Below are 17,892 nucleotides of genomic sequence, written 5' to 3'. Positions count from 1 at the left end.
AAATCTCGTGCCAAAACGTCACACACATTACACATCATCAAAATGTCATATTATTTACCCTACTTGGTCCTGGAATGCCAGAAGCATCTTTTACACTGTTGGCATTCTGGAAATTTTACTAGGTCTGTTGCTAGAAAAAAGCTGGGACTGGAATGAACCCCACCTCCCCCCATTCCATCTTGGTACTTTTTACACAGCAGCCATTCCGGGAAAAAGGAGCAAATGTCCCGGAATGAAAGGGCAGTGTAAAAAGCATAAATTGATACATGTTCAGTGAACCTGCTGTAAAGGACTGCTAACCTTTCCTCACTTGAGTTATAAACTGCTTTAAACTCAGGGATTATTCTTGATGACATTTTCTTTATGAGTGCTTGCTTGAGCAGATATATATATATCAGTTCAAATAAATTGATGAAGAAATTTTAAAAATGAACATTTACTTTTAAAGATACGATTTTTAAAAATTTGCTTCAGTTATTCAGAGTGGATGTTAGCTGGTATGGCCAGTACAACATTCCAGAAGTCTGTGGCTGACGTGCATTTCTGATAGTACTGCACCAGAAGGAAAGTTACACAACCATATGAGATTTAAAAAAACTTAGGATATTTTTATTCCTGTGGGTATTTCTCATACAATAAGCTTGGCAGATCTTTTTTCCTGGATTTCATCCAATGGTTTATTGTGGGTCAGTTGGCTAAAGTCAGCTATCCAGAGTCTGCAAGAAATGTAAAATTCTTCAATCTTTAAAAGCATTCTTAACTCCTTTTGAATGATTTGGACACAATAAAACACACTGAAAAATTTCAAAGTATAAAAGAACAATAATGAACATAAGAATTTTAAAAAACTATATACTTTAAACAAACCTAGAATACTTCTAAACACTTCAAAATACATGATAAGCATCTTTACAAATCAAACGTTATTTTCATTTAATTGATAATCTACCTAGAATTTTCCTTTTTAAATTCCAAGATAAACCCGAGGCACTAATAAACATTCTCTTACATTAAAATCAGGAGGAAAATAGCCATCTGCATTGTCTTGACTCTGTTGAGTCCTCCAATGGATATTTGGCCAACATTTCCTCAGCTGCACTGAGCTCTACGAGGAGTCCTCAATCTATATAAGGCATAACTTCAGCATTTACAAATGAGCATTAGATGGATATAATTTTTTTGTCAATTTCATAGTGGTAATGATGTTAAATGCATTATTATCCCAGAGATTCTAGGCATATCTTTTTGTTTCATTTTTGCATATATACAATGTAAGGTACGGTAGACATTAAAATGGGTTTCCTTGCTGCAAAAAGGAGACAAATAAAAAAATAAAGTTAAATAAAAAAAGAAAAGCTCCAAGCAGAATCATGCAAACAAGGTACATACTTGTCCATGTAGAGTTCCTGTCATTAATGTGGTTATGTAGATTTGAGTCTTTTGTAGCTATTTGCTTGGATTTGTGCATTTTCTGGACCAATGTTTGCATGCAAATTAAAAGCTCTGCTGATCTATACAGCCACTTCAATGTGGAAATATTGCACCTTTATTGTGCCATGCCTTCTGCGTTAAAGGTACGAACACAGAATGGTGGGAGGGCATTCATTGCTGTCCTGCCTTTAATGCTGACAGCAGAGGTAGTCACAGCACAGAATTGATGTCTGTGTATAAAGGGTGATCTGGCAAGCTGGGACCAGGTTGGGTAAGGATGTGTATGTGCTTTGTTTTTGACAACACAGAAGTCCCTCAGGCATATAAGCCCCACCTCCTCCTTGTGGTGATAGCTCTGGACACTGATCCATGTCAGGTCACTACTGTGGATGTTGCTTGGAAGGGTCGTGGGTAAGGTGGGCACTGCACTGAAGCTGAACCGTAGATAAAATTGCAATAGATCAGTGGTTTTCAACCTTTTTCTTTCCACTCATATACCACCTTAAGTAATCCCTGTGATTAGTAGGGGATTACTTAAGCATGAATGTATGTGAGTGGAAAGAAAAAGGTTGAAAATCACTGTTTTAATCAGACCTAATTGATTTGTTATGTGCATGGTTTCATAGCTCCAAAGGAAATGGGCCAATGACAATTTGTCTGAAGCAAAATATTTCAGTAACAATTCAGTCTAGAGTAGTGGACTTCAATCTTCTTTCCCACTCACATACCACCTTAAGTAATCTCTTACTAATCACAGAGAACCTATGGCATAGGATAACTTAAGGTGGTATGTGAGTGGAAAGATAAAGGTTGAAAACCACTGCTATATAGATCAATACCTGCAGTAAAGTCACCGCTCCCAATGATCGGGGTCCAGGAGCATGTATATACTCCTGCGGATACTGTGTGTACGAGAGCCACTTCCCAACAATCAGGGGTCCGGAGGATGAGTGTGCCGTATTCCTATGTACTGTGGTACTAAAGCTGCCTCCCAATGATCAGGGGTGTGGGAGGGTGTTTAGAATCCCTGCTTATAGTGTTTGAATATCTGCATCGCCTGTGTGGGTACAGTTTAATGTTCTCCCCGGTTTGTTTTCCATTATGAAGTTCCCACGCTCTTTTACAAATTAAGTGCTTTATTCCCACTACAATTTTCCCATACTCTTCTATTATGTTGGATTGCAAACCCTTGTGTCCAGACTCATCTCTCTCGAACCTGACACTTTCAACACAACAATGACTAGTGTTGAGTCCAACAGTGGGCAGCCGGCAGAGTCTGCCAACAACCCGCTACCAGCTCCCACTCCGTCCCACTGTCCCACTCCCCCCCCCCCAACAGTCTTCCACCAGCTTCCAATGACAGAAAGTGGTGATGCTAGTGAGCCACAGAGCAACGATGATCACTGTCGGCGTTACTCACCATTATCACCTGAATTTCAACTTAGCATGCAAGAGCCAGGGGATAATTTTGAGCTATTTTTTGGGAAAAAAGTGGATCTTATATGCCATCAAATATGATGTTATCACACTAGACGCTGAAACTGTAGTGTTATGTCCTGCTTCTTTTGCTCCCGGAATGCGGGCTTGCTGTGCAAATTGATACGCTGACCCAGCATCACTGCCTGCGTCGGTGGAGGGGAAGGGGGCATTTGCGGGCATTGACCCCCAAACAAGGTATTGTGACCCACCCCACCCAAGCACAGATGTCTGGTTTTAGGCCAGACAGTCCACTGTTCTCCATTTGCAGTGTCCGCGAGTCCGTGAGCAGCCATGTTTCTTGCATGCTTGCGCAATGGATTGGAGTTTCGGGGCCACTAGCGTCACTTCTGTCAGAGAGAGGGGTAAGTGATGCTAAGCCACAGTATTCCAATCCATTGTGCATGCACCATCCGGCACTCGTGCGTGCGCACAAGAAGAAACATGGCCGTGCACGGCCTATGAACCCCAGGAGGCTGCATTTAACATGGTAAGTCCCCAGTCCCCCAACTCCCCCACTGAGTGAGTTTCCAAGCAGCAAATTGCCACCCCACCCCCATCCCGGTTACCATAATGCCCCAGCTAAGACTTATTTTGGTGCCAACTTTGCCCAGCATTATGCCGGTGTTGTTTGGTACAGACAAAGCCAGCTTAATGACAAGCCTTCTGTATGGCAGTATTACAGGATCTCGGTATAAAAAGCTCTTATGTCTTGCACTTGCAGGACTCAGGACTATAGCAATTCCCTAGGTTCTGGCACAGATCATCGTATTTTATAAGCAAGCACTTCTATAATCACTGGACAAAGGAGAATAAGTTAGTAGTGCCTGAGATAATATTCAGCTCAATTCAAAAGGTACCTTATTGTGCATCAGGAGAAACAATGAAAAACAAGTGAGATGATCCATGTCAATTATGATTACATTATATCACCAAAAACAAGAACATTTATGGAAAAGTTCAGTGAGTACTTCACTAAATGTTAAAGTGCAATCTCCTCTGGGAAATGATTGGCTGTTTTCTTGAGCTTTCTGCTGCTTTACTAGTTTTACAGTATTTTTATTTTTATTTTGCAAATGCCATGAAGATCAAACTAATTTGTCAACACTAAAGTATTGATATGTTCCATTATGGTGATACATTGTCCACAATATTGCCACTGTTTAAATATTATATAGTTTATTTTGCTATGGCCATTTGAATCAATAACTCTCCTTTAGGCCAAAGAAGGTAGTTAAAATACTTATTCCACACATTTTTCATGGCAGCATCTGTGGTGGACAGTTAGGCAGGTACTGATCTATATAAATTATTCTTTTACTAACTGGGAAATAGATATCTGAACTATTCTAATTTTATTTTGGACATTAGAATCATGACAAATTATCCTATTATTTCAGTTATTACTGGCATTTTTGCTTCTTATCACGTTGTTCATATGGTATGAAAAGTATATTTGATTTGACTGAGTCAGGTCTACTTTTCCCTTTCTAAGATTTTGATATTCATGGTATAAGACAGGGGTGACCAACCTTTTAATTTTTAATTTAAGATAATTTTGGCCCACGAGTTTGTGCCACCCAATTAACCTACACCCCCGGTATGTACTCGTGAGCTGAAATGACCCTGCTACCATGCTGTATGTCTAAATCAAAAATTAAAAGGTTGGCCACCCCTGGATAAGGCATTAAATACTTTGTACTCCAAGAATGGCCTGAATGAGAAAGAGCAATTCCTTTGCACAGTCACTGGTCTCAAAGGAAAGAGACTTTGGCCTCAAAAGTTGGAAAAATATTTGAACCTTGCAACATATTTAAAATAATTAAATACAACTTAATGTAATGGTCTGCAATGTACAGCAAAATAGATGGCATTTGGAAGAAATGCTTAGACCTCAGGTGCAATTTTATTTCAGGTATTTGGCATTCTTGACTCTTTCCAAAACTATTAAAAAGAGTAGTTTTGCTGTCTCTTTAGGGCATTGAAGTGAAAGTGAAAGACAACTTGCAGAAAATGCAACATTTTGGAGCTTGCCTTAAAAGAATTAAGAGGTTACGACTTCACCCAGATAGATTGATTAACATTAACTATTTATATGTTTTGAAAAGTATATTTTTACTTGGAATTTCCTGCTTGAGTTCTATCTGATTGATTTAGGTGACTATAGTATTTTTTTTAAAACAAAGAAATCCTGCAATATTGCCGTAAGGAAGATTCGGCATTAAGCCGACTTTGGTCATTTACACTGAAATGAACAAAGCCGGTCAATGTGTCTTTTTGCACAGCAAGCAGGAATACTGGAAGCAAAAGAGGCTGGATGTGTAACACAACAGTGTCAGTGACTAGTGTCACATATATAGTATACCATGTTTGATGGCATATTAGACCCACTTTTTTCCCAAAATTGGCTCAAAAATATTCCCCAGTCTTATATGCGAAGTTGAAATTAGGGCATGTGGGGGGGGGAAGCGGGTCGCTGGAATCATTGTGGGGGCTGGTTGCGAGTTGTTGAAAAATTCTCCCAGCAGTCCACTGTCAGTCCCCGCACTGGTCATTGTGTTGAGAAAGTGTCAGGTTCAAGAGAGACATATCTGGACACAAGAGTTAGCAATCAAACTTTACTTTTATTAACAATTAATAAATGAGCGTAGGAAAATTGTAGTGAGAATAAAAATACACACACAATTTATAAAAGAGCATGGGAAAATCTACTGCAAGTGTTGATCTACAGCAGTGGATTTCAAACTTTTTCTTTCCACTCACATACCACCTTACTAATTCCTTACTAATCTCCGCTATCTATCATTGGGGCTGATGGTGAGCTGTCGGGGGAAGTGGGCCAGTGGGCATCAGACTGTTCAAATTGAGGACAAACCCACAGACCAGCTTGCTCAAGCACAAGGTAACTAGAGACACCTGGGGACAGCTGAGAGTGAGGCGGTGGGATCAGTTTGGAGACTGGTCTTTTATCACAATGCCATTCCCTAACTAATCTCATCTCCCTTAATATCAACATCAGTGAGTCTTGAATACATTCAGTAACTGAACATTCACACTCTCCTTCTGTAGAGTTCAGATTCAGTACCCTTTGATGCATACATTTTTTAATCTTCAAGCTCTATTTTGAAAGACCAACAGGCATCCCATATCTGTTCTATCAAAACTATGAATTATATACTTGTGAATTAAATCATCTCTCATTCTCCTCCCAGCAACTCATCAGTGCTTCACCCACATAACAAAATGATGAGTCAAGTAGAGGATGTATCACTATTTGACCACCTGCACATTTCATCTACAGCTCCAACCATTTCATCTACTGTTTATTTCAGATTTCTGTATTTATGGAAACATGTATAAACACCCAAGATCACGTTCCCTAGTGAGATACTCACTGTCAGCCAGATTGACTCTGCCTTTTACCTTTGCTGTATAATTGCAGCTCAATCTGGCAGATCTGGTGTCAAATTAGTGTTGTACTGGGAATGATATATTTCTGGGTTGGTGCTGGACCTAGCCACACTTTGTGATTGCCATCATGCAAGAGAGAACAGACAGCGAGTTGCTGGGAGAGAATGGGACAACAGTATTATTATTAAAAAGATTTTTGCTTTTGTCCTACTTGCATGTTTGTCCAAATTTTAAATGCATACCCATAAATACACCATATAAAAATACAGCACACCTACACATCCTTTCCCATCATGGGGCCAGAATCCCAGATCACCCTTTTACACAGATGGTGATATTGCACTGTTAGTACCTCGGCTACTGGAAAAAAGCCAGGACAGGAATGACAACCACCACCCCCATTCCGTGTCCATGCTTTTTACACTGAAGGCATTGTGTAATAAAGCTGCAAATATCCTGGAATGAAGTGGCTGTAAAAGGGCCATATTTCACTGTGTTTACAATGCACTACATTTACAGTTGAAAGATAAAAGGATGGTTTCATCATCGTAACCCACTCAAGTTATCTTTTAGAAAGAATGTAAAACTGTAATGTTTGTTCAAAAAGCTCAATATCTTCAATAAAACAGTCTCTCAATGATAACCAGAGTTACGATTGCAATCAGTGGTCAGGAGAGACATCTTTGAGAAGCTTTACTGATTTAGTTTACTTACACATTCAATGGAACAGTATTTGTTGTAAATGCATAATAAACAAACATATTGGAGTGTATGAAAATTAACAGCAATCTTAAAATAAACATTAAATCTAAGTATGGCAGAAGAAAGCTAGGGGATTGGAAAGTAAGGAATATGTGCTTGATTCTGGTTCTCCAACTATAGACCAAACAGAATTGAAACAGTCAATTCTGCCCAACTGGGCTGTCAGTTTTTATACTCCATGAGGGTCTTCTCCCAACTCTCTCTTCATTTATGTTTATGAGTATGTCAGGTCATTCATTCTATTATGTTTTTGTAGCTTCTCTTTACATGTGCCTACTCAATTCATGTTGTCTATTACTTGTAGCAATTTTCATATTCTTACTATCCTTGCGATAAAAACAAGCCTCTTGAACTCTCAAAAAGATTTATGTCATTTAGTTTTGGACTTGTGACATGGAAATATCTTTCAGAAAATATGGCAGTCAGGATTAATTACATAAATATTTAAAACCTATCCACACAAGGGAACGATCTTAAAGAAACTGATGTTACTACAAATATCTATGAAAATCATGATTTGTTCAGAGAAATTTATTGAGGGTACGGTGACTGAATTCTCTCTTCTGTGGAGTACAGTAAAATCCCTGTAAGACAGAATTTAAGCAACAGCAAAAATAAGAGGAAATAAATAAGAATAAATAACATTTTAAATAAAATTTTAAAATGGTAAAAGTGAATGTTTTCTGAATTAGCACATAAACCTTTGGTGAAGATGGGAGCAAATATTCAGGCAGCAGAGTGCCTTGGTCAAGCTTTGCTTGAGGCAGCTATTTTGAATAAAGTTGTATTTGAATAAAATGATATTTCCCAGGATGAAGAGCTGGTTAATGCTGCTCTTTGTTGGGATGGTTCTCTTAAAGTATCTCCTTTTCCCTGATTAGTCTTTATCAATATGTACATTCGTAAGGCTTTATCTGTAAACCTGTGGGAAGGGGGCTAATTACGATGGTGGCACGGTTAGCCCAGTGGTTTGCGTAATGCACCCTAGCTTCAAGTTTAAATTGAAATTTTGTAAATTACAGAGATTACCTGATTAAAGTGAACTTTACGTAACTAAGGACGACAATACTGATTTTAAAAAAATACATTTTGTACTGTCTTTTGTCTTTTAAACTGTTTATTCTTCATGCTGGTGTGTTAGTTGGACATGGTAAAAGTGAGTCTCAAGCAATCGAAACATTTGCAAATTTTTCATCTACCCCAATGCCCGTGGGTGCCGGATACCAGGGGATTTACTGCAGTACACGAAGACCATTTAAAAATCCAAGAGAAGAGGGTGAAAATTAGATTCAGTACAATTAATGTTATTTTAATGATTCTTTCATTAATAAGCAATGGGTGTAAAATATGCAAATATTTTGGGATTTATGTGGTAAGAAATCTGTCAGCACAGTTGAAATAGAATTCAAATTGCTTCTCTCATGTCAGACACTAGTTAGAATAAAGCAGCTGTAGAAATATTTTCTATAAAAAAAAATTTTCATTTGATCTGGACTTGCTGTGTTTCTCTTGCCTTGAAAGTTATGTGCTTATTCTACTGCACTAACTACTTGGGCCCTGATGTTCCAAGAAATATTGCTACAGATGTGATTTAGGACTTATGCCTAATAAAATTTAAGTAAAAGGATTCCATTGAACATAGGGACCAGATAATTACCATAAAGCTAAAAGGACAATGACTTCAGTTTAAGCAGTAGGGCAGTTAAGTTGTGTGGAATATTCAGGAACGATACATCACTAAATAAAATGCTGTAATTTCAGAATGATTGTTGATTGTTTCATCTGATGATTGGTAAGGCAAATTTATTGCAGCCTCATTCTTGGGCTTTAGATCCTGCAACTTATCATAATGATCCTCTGGTCTATTGCACTTGGCAGACTGTAACCATGAGCTGGAAAATTCAGATGCCAATTAACACAATAGACAATGTGAGTGAATGTCAAACCATGTGAAAACTAATTGACAACAGTGTTTTCTCTTTAGCCATGTGTCTATCAAATAAGACAACAGTCTACCTGCTTTCAGCAGCTTTATAAGATTGCATATATTTCTTAATTAATGTTGCTATTTCCTCTTAAGTTTATCTATCAATTCACACTTTATTCATAAACTTTATTCACTTTGCTCAAAGCAGCAAGCTGAGAAAGAATTATGGACTTTTTTTTACTGCACTCTGTATTCCTGTGTCAAATATCTAGAAAAAGTCTCCAAATATGCACCTATGTTAATTCATTCATTTGCCCAAATGACTCACCTTCCCTTAATTTTTACTGTTCTTATTCCTCCTCTTTCTTTTTGAAGGATTTACATTCAAAGTCTACTGAGAATGAAAATTACGACCAAATCTCAGTTCAGTTGCACTCAACTGTGCCTCCGTTTTAAAATTCTCACCCTTGTTTTAAATCCCAGTTAACTTGACTGTCCCATGTCTCTAATCTTGTCTCAATCTCTGTTTCTCCTTACAACCTTCTGAAATATTGAAACTACTCCAGTTCTGACCTCTTATGCATTCCTAATTTTATCCAATCCACCATCAGTACTGTGCCTTTAGCTTTCCAGTCCATAATTACTGGAATTCTCTTTCTAAATATTTTTCCCAGTTAATTTTGTTCCCCCCATTAAATAGTACCCTTTCCATCAAGCTTTTGGTTACTTAACATTAGTGTTCAATAATTTCTTTTACAGTGTTTGGTATATTTTGATTATGTTGTAGGCACTATGTCAATGCAAGTACTTGCTGCTTATCAACCAGCTCCTCTGCCTTAATGAGTTAGTCCAGACAAACATTCTAAAGAAAGTTACACAACTTAGGACATCAAAATCATCCAATCCTATCTCTATTTTGGAGATGAGATTGCTATTGAAGGAAGAATGTGTTTCAAAATGCAATGAAGAACCAATGAAATTTATGTTATAATAGTCGAACATAAAAAAATGAGAGGAGTCAGTTATGTTCCCCTTAAAACCTACTCAACTATTTAATAATGTCCAATCTTAATAGTTCCATGTACCTGCATGTTTTCACAGTCATTGGCTTCTCTAGAGATCATAAATCTGCTTCACTTTGAATATATTCTGCTTTCACATACAACATTCCTTATATTTGAAGACCATTTGAGAGAAGAAATTGTGCCTTAATCTGTCTTAAACTGATGATACCCTATTCTGAAACAAAATTGTCTTGCTCTTTATCATCCTCTCAGCATCTTACTTTGTCATGCTCCCTCAGGATCTTATAAATAAACATCAGTACATTCCTGTTTTCCTAAATTCTATTGAGCCTAAGCTCAACCTGGTTAATCTTTCCCCCTAAATCAACCCTTTTACCCTGGAATTAACCTCATCATCCTGCTCTGAACTGTCTTCTATTTATACAAATCCCTGCTGAAATAAAGAGACCAAAACTATTACCAGTACCTCACATCTGGTCGCCCTGAACAGTTGCAGAAGGATTTCCCTACTTATACTTACCACTTCCTTTGGAATATAACCAGCATTCCAATAGTCTTTGTAATCACTTGCTGAATCTGCAAGCAGATTTTTCAGTGTTATATGTATCAGGGCTTGCAGATCCATCCATTTGAATAGGATTTTATTCCACCACCCCCCCCCCCACCGCCCCCCCCCCACCAAAGCAGATAGACTTTTATTTCTTTATCTACCAACTTTTCCACATTTGCTGAACCTATCCATATAATTTTCCTAATTTTCTGTAACCTTACTTTATCATCGGTATTTGCAGTACCTGTATCTCCAAATGTGGCTATAATATATTCAGTCCCTTCCTTTGTCAAAAAAGTAGATTGTAAATAATAGTAAATAGTTGAAAATACTTCACTGATCCTTGCCAACACCAATTAATTAAAGCTTGCCAATCTGAAAATTTATCCCAACTCACTTTTATGTTTATTCACTAGTCCTCAATCTATACTATTACTATATATTAATCAGTCCACAATGCAACAAGTTCTTACCAACTTAATTTTAACTGCCATCAGAATCAACCTCACGCTAGCCACCAACCACAACCATCCCATGCGCATGAGAAACTCTAGAACTTTAATATCTGCTCAGAAGAAATATCAGTCTTGGGAATTGTGGAGGAATGCTTCGCAATGATCAAGAATTATGTAAAAAAAACCCTCCTTTTAAATATCTCAGCATGGCTCCTGTTTATCAGAATTTTTTTATTATTGTGTCTTTATGCATTTTTTTGAATTGTTAAAAAAAAAGCTTTGGGAAACAATCCAAAGAATAGAAGGGGACATTTCCTGAGAATCAGCAGAACTCCAAGCACAGCTCTGGTTTAACTCTCATAAAATCCATTTAATCAGAGTAAAACATGCATTCTCAGTTTTCACCATTTGTAAACATGTATCCACTATCTCTAATATAACAGCAGGTGCAAATAAATTTCATGTTTATTTTATGTTACAAAATGTTTTTATAGTGTTTTAAACATTTTAAAATGATTTACTATGTTTAAGCCCTGCTTTGTTTATGTCCATCCAAGCTATCTGTTCCCCTCTGCCGCCATCATGCTCCCATAAGCATGCAATCCTTCGGAAGTCTGTGCATTGTGCATTTAACACACAAAAAAACCCAACAAATCATCTTAAAAAGAGGAGATCAATAAGATGTAAGAAATATGAATTCAAAGATGTTTTAATTTTTAATTTTAAAGTAATGTTCATGGGATATTTTTGATCTGATTTTAATCTTAACAATTCAATAGAAATCAGACAAGTAAATAGTAACATATCCATTGATAAACTGCATCAAGCCCACTTTCATTATTAACCTGGTTTGAGGCAGGCGACAGGAATATTTGTCTTAATCTGCTGGGATTCTCCTTTAAATTTTCTGATCAATGGCATATAGTGAAGATCAATGAGTTTGGGGATCATCTGTTGTCTGCCCTACTGACCATCACTACCACCCCCCAACCCCCCCCCCCCCCCAACCATCACCATATGGTTCCCATCAGGGTTAGTTTTCCTCATCAGAAAGTGAATTAACATCAGAATCAATAAATCATCAATGCTCAGTAGGATGATACATATTAGTGTATGGGTGTTCCTGGCAAAATTCAATTTTGCATGACATGATACAAGATCTTGCATGCTCTGTGCCCTTCCTCATCATGTTGCCATTTCAGAACCATTCTGGTAGTTTGTGGTTGTACACCAGGATAATATTTAAAAGCAGCAAGGGGACAGAAGAGCATAACACTGTTTCTGTTCAAGATGGGGTTTATGGCCCTTGAGCTCTGGGTCAGGACATTCTGGAGAATCGTGTTGGGGTTAGGTGGTACGGGAGTCGTATTTTATTTGGATAGATGTGTCAGAGATCATAATCCGAGGGGGCAAGAAACTGGGGTCATGTTCAGGTTGTCATGGAAGATGGCCAAAGAAGCCTTGTAACATGAAGGAAGTGAAGACTCAAGTGAGATCAACCAGTGAAAGATTCTAAAAATACTGTATCCAACTCTGGACAGGCAGGCCTGATTAAAATTCTGCTATCCTTGACTGTATCGCACGATACACGTCAAGTATTAATTATTTTAATTTTTCACGTTTTTTTCTGTGCTTTTGAATAAGGAAAAAGTCTCATGCATTATTAAAGCTTGCTTTTGAAGCAGTGGTCTGCAACCTTTGTGGGATGTGCATGCATTTCTGGATTTTCAGAAATGCTGTCCGAGGTGCATTATGTTGTTTTTGGATGGCAGAGTGCATGTATGAGGGCCTTAATGTGCTAACACATCATATGTACAAAAGAGCTGGAAGCAATTTAGTAACCAACCATGAAACTCTCAGTGAGTGCCTGATTGTGTTTCAAGATCAGACATTTGATAAAATTTATTTTCATAGCATATAAAAGAGTGTAAGATAATTCCTAGATCCTGGTGTTCCTGTGATTGTACCATTTTAATACCAACTTTAACGTAGTGAAAGGATTTTATTGGGATGAAGAAAATAGTTGTTGTCCATTGCTATAGTAATTGGCTCATCTAAGTCAAACCTTGTGGCAACTGCAATAAACAAATACAAACATTCATAAAGAAGCTAGAAATATTTATTTATGATAAATAGTTACATAAATTTATATTGTATTCCACCCACTCAATAGAGAAAAAAAAATATTGACTGGAGATGAGGAACAACTCTAGCTTTTTGTGCTCAATCCATGGAAAGTTGAAACACTGATAATCTACAAACAACGCAGCAGTGAGTTTGGAAATCTGAAACTTGGAAATATTCTATTTGATCATCAGAATACATACGACAATAAAATTAGCATTTGCACTCAACTAGATCTTTCTGCCTTGATTTAATCTGGCTCTGGAAATCAGCAAACTGATCTCAGACACAAATACCAAGTGAAGAAAATTTAAGAGAATTGGAATATAATTTTTCATAACATTTGTACATAATCAAAGATCCAATGGTAAAGTTATGAAAATATTTATATTAGATAGTGGTGGTGGATAACTGTTAGGTTGGAGGCCAGTAACTAGTGGTGTGCCTCAAAGATCTGTACTGGGTCCATTGTGGTTTGTAATACACATTAATGATCTAGATGATGGGGTAGTAAATTGGATTAGTAAGTATGCAGATGATGCTAAGATAGGTGGTATTCTGGATAGTGAGGAAGGTTTTCAAATCTTGCAGAGACATTTGGGCAAGTTAGAAGAGAGGGCTGAAAGTTGTCAAATGGAGTTTAATGCTGACAAGTGTGAGGTGATACATTTTGGTAGGACTAATCAAAATAGGACATATGAATGGTAGGGTGTTAAAGAATGCAATTCAATGGAGAGATCTAGAAATAATGGAACACAGTTCCCTAAAAGTGGAATCTCAGGTTTGTAGGGTTGTGAAGAAGGCCTTTGGAATGTTGGCATTTATAAATCAGAGCAGAGAGTACAAGAGTTGGGAGGTAATGTTAAAATTGTACAAGGCATTGGTGAGGCCAAATTTGGAATATTGTGTTCAGTTCTGGTCACCAAATTATAGGAAGAATGTGAACAAAATAGAGAGAGTACAGAGAAGATTCAGCAGAATGAGACTTGGGTTTCAGCACCTAAGTTATAGAGAAAGGTTAAACAAGTCAGGTCTTTATTCCTTGGAGTATAGAAGGCTGAGGGGGGATATGATAGAGATCTTTAAAATTTTGAGGGGGATAGAGTAGATGTTGATAGACTTTTTCCATTGAGTATAAGGGAGATTCAAACAAGAGGACATGAACTGAGGGTGAGAGGCAAAAGTTGAGGTGCAACACAAGAGAGTGGTGTTCGTGTGGAATGAGCTTCCAGTGGAGATGGTAGAGGCAGGTACAATATTATCTTTTAAGAAAAATTTGGATAGGTATATGGATGTAGAAGGTATGGAGGGTTATGGGCAGAATGCACATCAGTGGATCTAAGAGAGTATAAGTGTTTTGGCATTGACAAGAAGGGCCATAATGGCCTGTTTCTGTGCTGTAATTGTATATGGTTATAAAATAATCAACAGTTGATTTAAAAGCTGTCTTTCTGGGTTTTAAGTTATAATTTTTGATTTATTTTGTTTTTCTTAGGCAAAAATCATACAGAAAAAAAGGAAACTGAAGTATAATTTAAATGATTAAAACTGTTTATTTGCTACAATTAGAATAGCAGATGAGGTATCACAATAAACTTATGAAAATTATGGAATATATTTTCCTCAGCTACATTCAGTATGGTGTTGCTGTAATCAGTGGTTTTCAAACTGCCCCCCAAAACTCAACCTTCCCACTCACATACCATCTTAACCAATCCCAATACCATAAGTGCTATGTGATTGGTAAGGGATTGCTTAAGGTGGTATGTGAGTGGGAAGGGAAGGTTGAGAATCACTGCTCTAGACTCAATTGTTACTGAAATATTTTGCTTGAGAAAATTTGATATTGGTCTATTTCCTTTAGAGTTACGAAACCATGCACATAACAAATCAATTAGGTAGGATTAAAACAGTGGTTTTCAAACCTTTTTCTTTCTACTCACATACCACCTTAAGCAATCCTTTATTAATCAGAGAGCACCTAGGGCAAAGGTGATTGCTTAAGGTGGAATGTGAGTTTAGAGAGGCAATTTGAAAACCACTGATTTACAGTGACCATAAAGGAATTGACTGACCTCTAATTCAGCAGAACTAGTAAGATGTCTTTAGTAAGAGTGAAAAGAACAATAATTTTATCAGCTTCTGATGTCAAAATTAAACTTATAGAGCAAAAAATTTGTAAATAAACCAAAATGCTAGACGAATTCAGCTGGTCATTTGCATTTATTCTGTAAATAATTTGTACTACTTTCTCATTCAAAATAATCATTTTTTTCACCCACACATATTTCATCTCTTTGTATAAAAGACTAATTTCTCAGATCATTTTACACAACCATAAAATGGTAGTGGATAATGGAGAAATGACCCACAAACTACAGATCTGGGTTTCAGACACCAGGTAGCCAACAAACCTCTAACTGCCCAATGTCCTTGATGAGAGGTTTGACTAGTTTATGAATCTAACAAACATGTCCACAAGCTGCTAAGCCACAAGCACATCATTAATGGGTTAAAGGCATATACTGACATTGAATAAATGAACTGGAATGGACCAAGAAAAAGCCCTTATCCTGGTTATACAACTCAATGCTAGTTCTTCATGAGCCATGCTCAATACACCTATTATTACCAAAACTTATACTGGTATCCTAAAACTGCAGAAGGACATTGAAGGAAATTCTGAAGAGGCTTCCCTCTTCCTCCAAAGATGACCCACCTTTTACCCTCAATGGAAGGGGAGTGAAGAAATGAAAAAGCAAATCAAGCATCTCAATATTTGGAGTGTGACAATCCTGGACCTGAATTTGGAGAAGTTATTTTTTGCAAGTTGAGATCATTTTCAAAGCAAATTAAAAATGCTATTCAAAACCAATGGGCACTTATGTATAACCATTTGAAAAAGTGACTACATAAAATATCAACCAATTCAGTAATAATATTCTTCGGAGATATACTGTATATAGAACAGCACAACATTGTGTGTGGAAGGGCCTGAACTTTGCTGTATTTCTCTATGAGAGAGAATTCCATCCACTCTAATCCCAGAGTGTATTCTTACCTCTTCAGAGCAATTGGGAACAGAAAATAAATAAAATATAGAATATTACAGCACAGGAAGAGATCCTTTGGCTCACAATGTCTGTGCTGAACATGATGACAAATGAAACTAATTTTCTACTGCTATCGAATATAGAATATTACAAACAGGAACAAATCTTTTGATGGCCTCAAAAACTGGCAAGAATAAATTCCCACCACCAGACTTCCATTGAAACTGCTCTATCCTTGACTCCCTCATCACTCATGCCTTCACACTAATTACCCCCTTGGTACTTACTGTGACCATAGAAAGTGCTACCCTTTCACCTACATATCCTACCTCACCATAATTCAGGGCCCCAAACAGTCCTTTCAAATAAAGCCACATTTTACTTGTGAATCTCCAGGGCTCCCATTCTGGCCTCCTCTACATTGAAGAGACTGGATGCAGACTGAGAGATTGAGCATCTTCTGCTATAGCCGGGACCTTCCCGTGGTCAGCCTTGACAATTACCTGCCCCACTTCCACACTGACATGTCTGTCCATGGTGTCATGCGCTGCTAAACCCAGGTCATCCGCAAATTGGCAGAACAACACTTAATATTCCATCTGGGCACTCTCCAATCCGATGCCAATAACATCAACCTCTCTGGCTTCTGTTGGGCCCTTTTCTGTCTGTCTGTCTCTCTCTTTTCCTTTTCTTTAGCTCCTAACTGCCTTTCCTCTCCTTTCAGAGAGTCATCCCCTCCTTCCATTACTTCCCACCATTTTATTCATGCCTGCTTGTTTTCATACCTTGATAAGTGCTTAGGCCAGAAACATTGTTTACCTATCTTTGCTACATAAGGAATGCAATGTGATTTGCTGAGATTCTCCAGAACTTTTGTATTTTGAAATATATATTCACTAGCCCAGTTTATTAATAAATCTCATTTGATTCTAGCAATAGTGCTTTATTTTCAATATAACAATAAATATGCAATTTAAAGGCTCAACATAGACCCAGATCCAAAATGTCAGTTACTTAAAATAAGGAAATTATCAACCCAAGCAACACTAAAATAACAACACAGACAATCTTGTTATCCTTTCTTTGATCTAGATCAGGGGTGTCAAAATCAAATTCACGGAGGGCCAAAATTAAAAACTTGGACTAAGTCGAGGGCCGAACTAAATATTTATTGAAAATTTTCAACAACATCTGCATGTTTTCTCTTCTTTCAACATATGTAATGTTAAACTTTTTCTTATTAAAATACATGTTTAATAATAGTTTTGGATAAACTCTTTCCAGAAACATTAACAAATGAGAAATAAAATATTCAATAAATAATATTTCTCCATAGAGGATTTGTCAAATGTTGCTAGTGTGCTGTCGAATAGTAAAATCTGAGGGCTATTGAGAATGTGGGAGAATAACATGATTCCTGAAACAATCAAATGGGTGACTGATTGTGGGCATGAACTCTAGCAGGGTTATTTGCCATGCCCTTTTTCCATTGGTACAGATATCCTTTGATTTACACACTTTTCAAGTTTTATGCCTAATGAGCTTGTATCCGGGTGCAGGACCATTTTTAACCAGGAATATATTTATCACTGTGACATGAAACTATTGGAAGATCGTTTTATCCTGAGATTAAAGTTCGTAATACTTACTCAAGCCTGTGTGCGGGAGGGTGGGGTTT

At 37.3% G+C, this 17,892-nt stretch overlaps 1 protein-coding gene and 1 long non-coding RNA gene across 21 annotated transcripts in view; both read right to left on the bottom strand.

Annotated features, from left to right (window-relative positions):
* LOC138762132 (kalirin-like) overlaps positions 1-17,892 on the bottom strand; it is an 873,682-nt gene that overhangs the window by 494,414 nt on the left and 361,376 nt on the right. The gene's annotated exons all lie outside the window — the stretch shown is intronic.
* On the bottom strand, positions 583-10,610 carry LOC138762144 (uncharacterized). Its single transcript, XR_011356771.1, has 3 exons — positions 10,553-10,610; positions 1,010-1,123; positions 583-716 (listed from the first exon to the last, which is right to left on the bottom strand). It is a non-coding gene; the product is annotated as an uncharacterized lncRNA (long non-coding RNA).

This window comes from Narcine bancroftii, chromosome 4 (genome assembly GCF_036971445.1).
Source record: "Narcine bancroftii isolate sNarBan1 chromosome 4, sNarBan1.hap1, whole genome shotgun sequence".
NCBI lineage: Eukaryota > Metazoa > Chordata > Chondrichthyes > Torpediniformes > Narcinidae > Narcine > Narcine bancroftii.
Note: the sequence above shows the minus strand (reverse complement) of the source record. Positions and strands in the feature narration are given on the sequence as shown.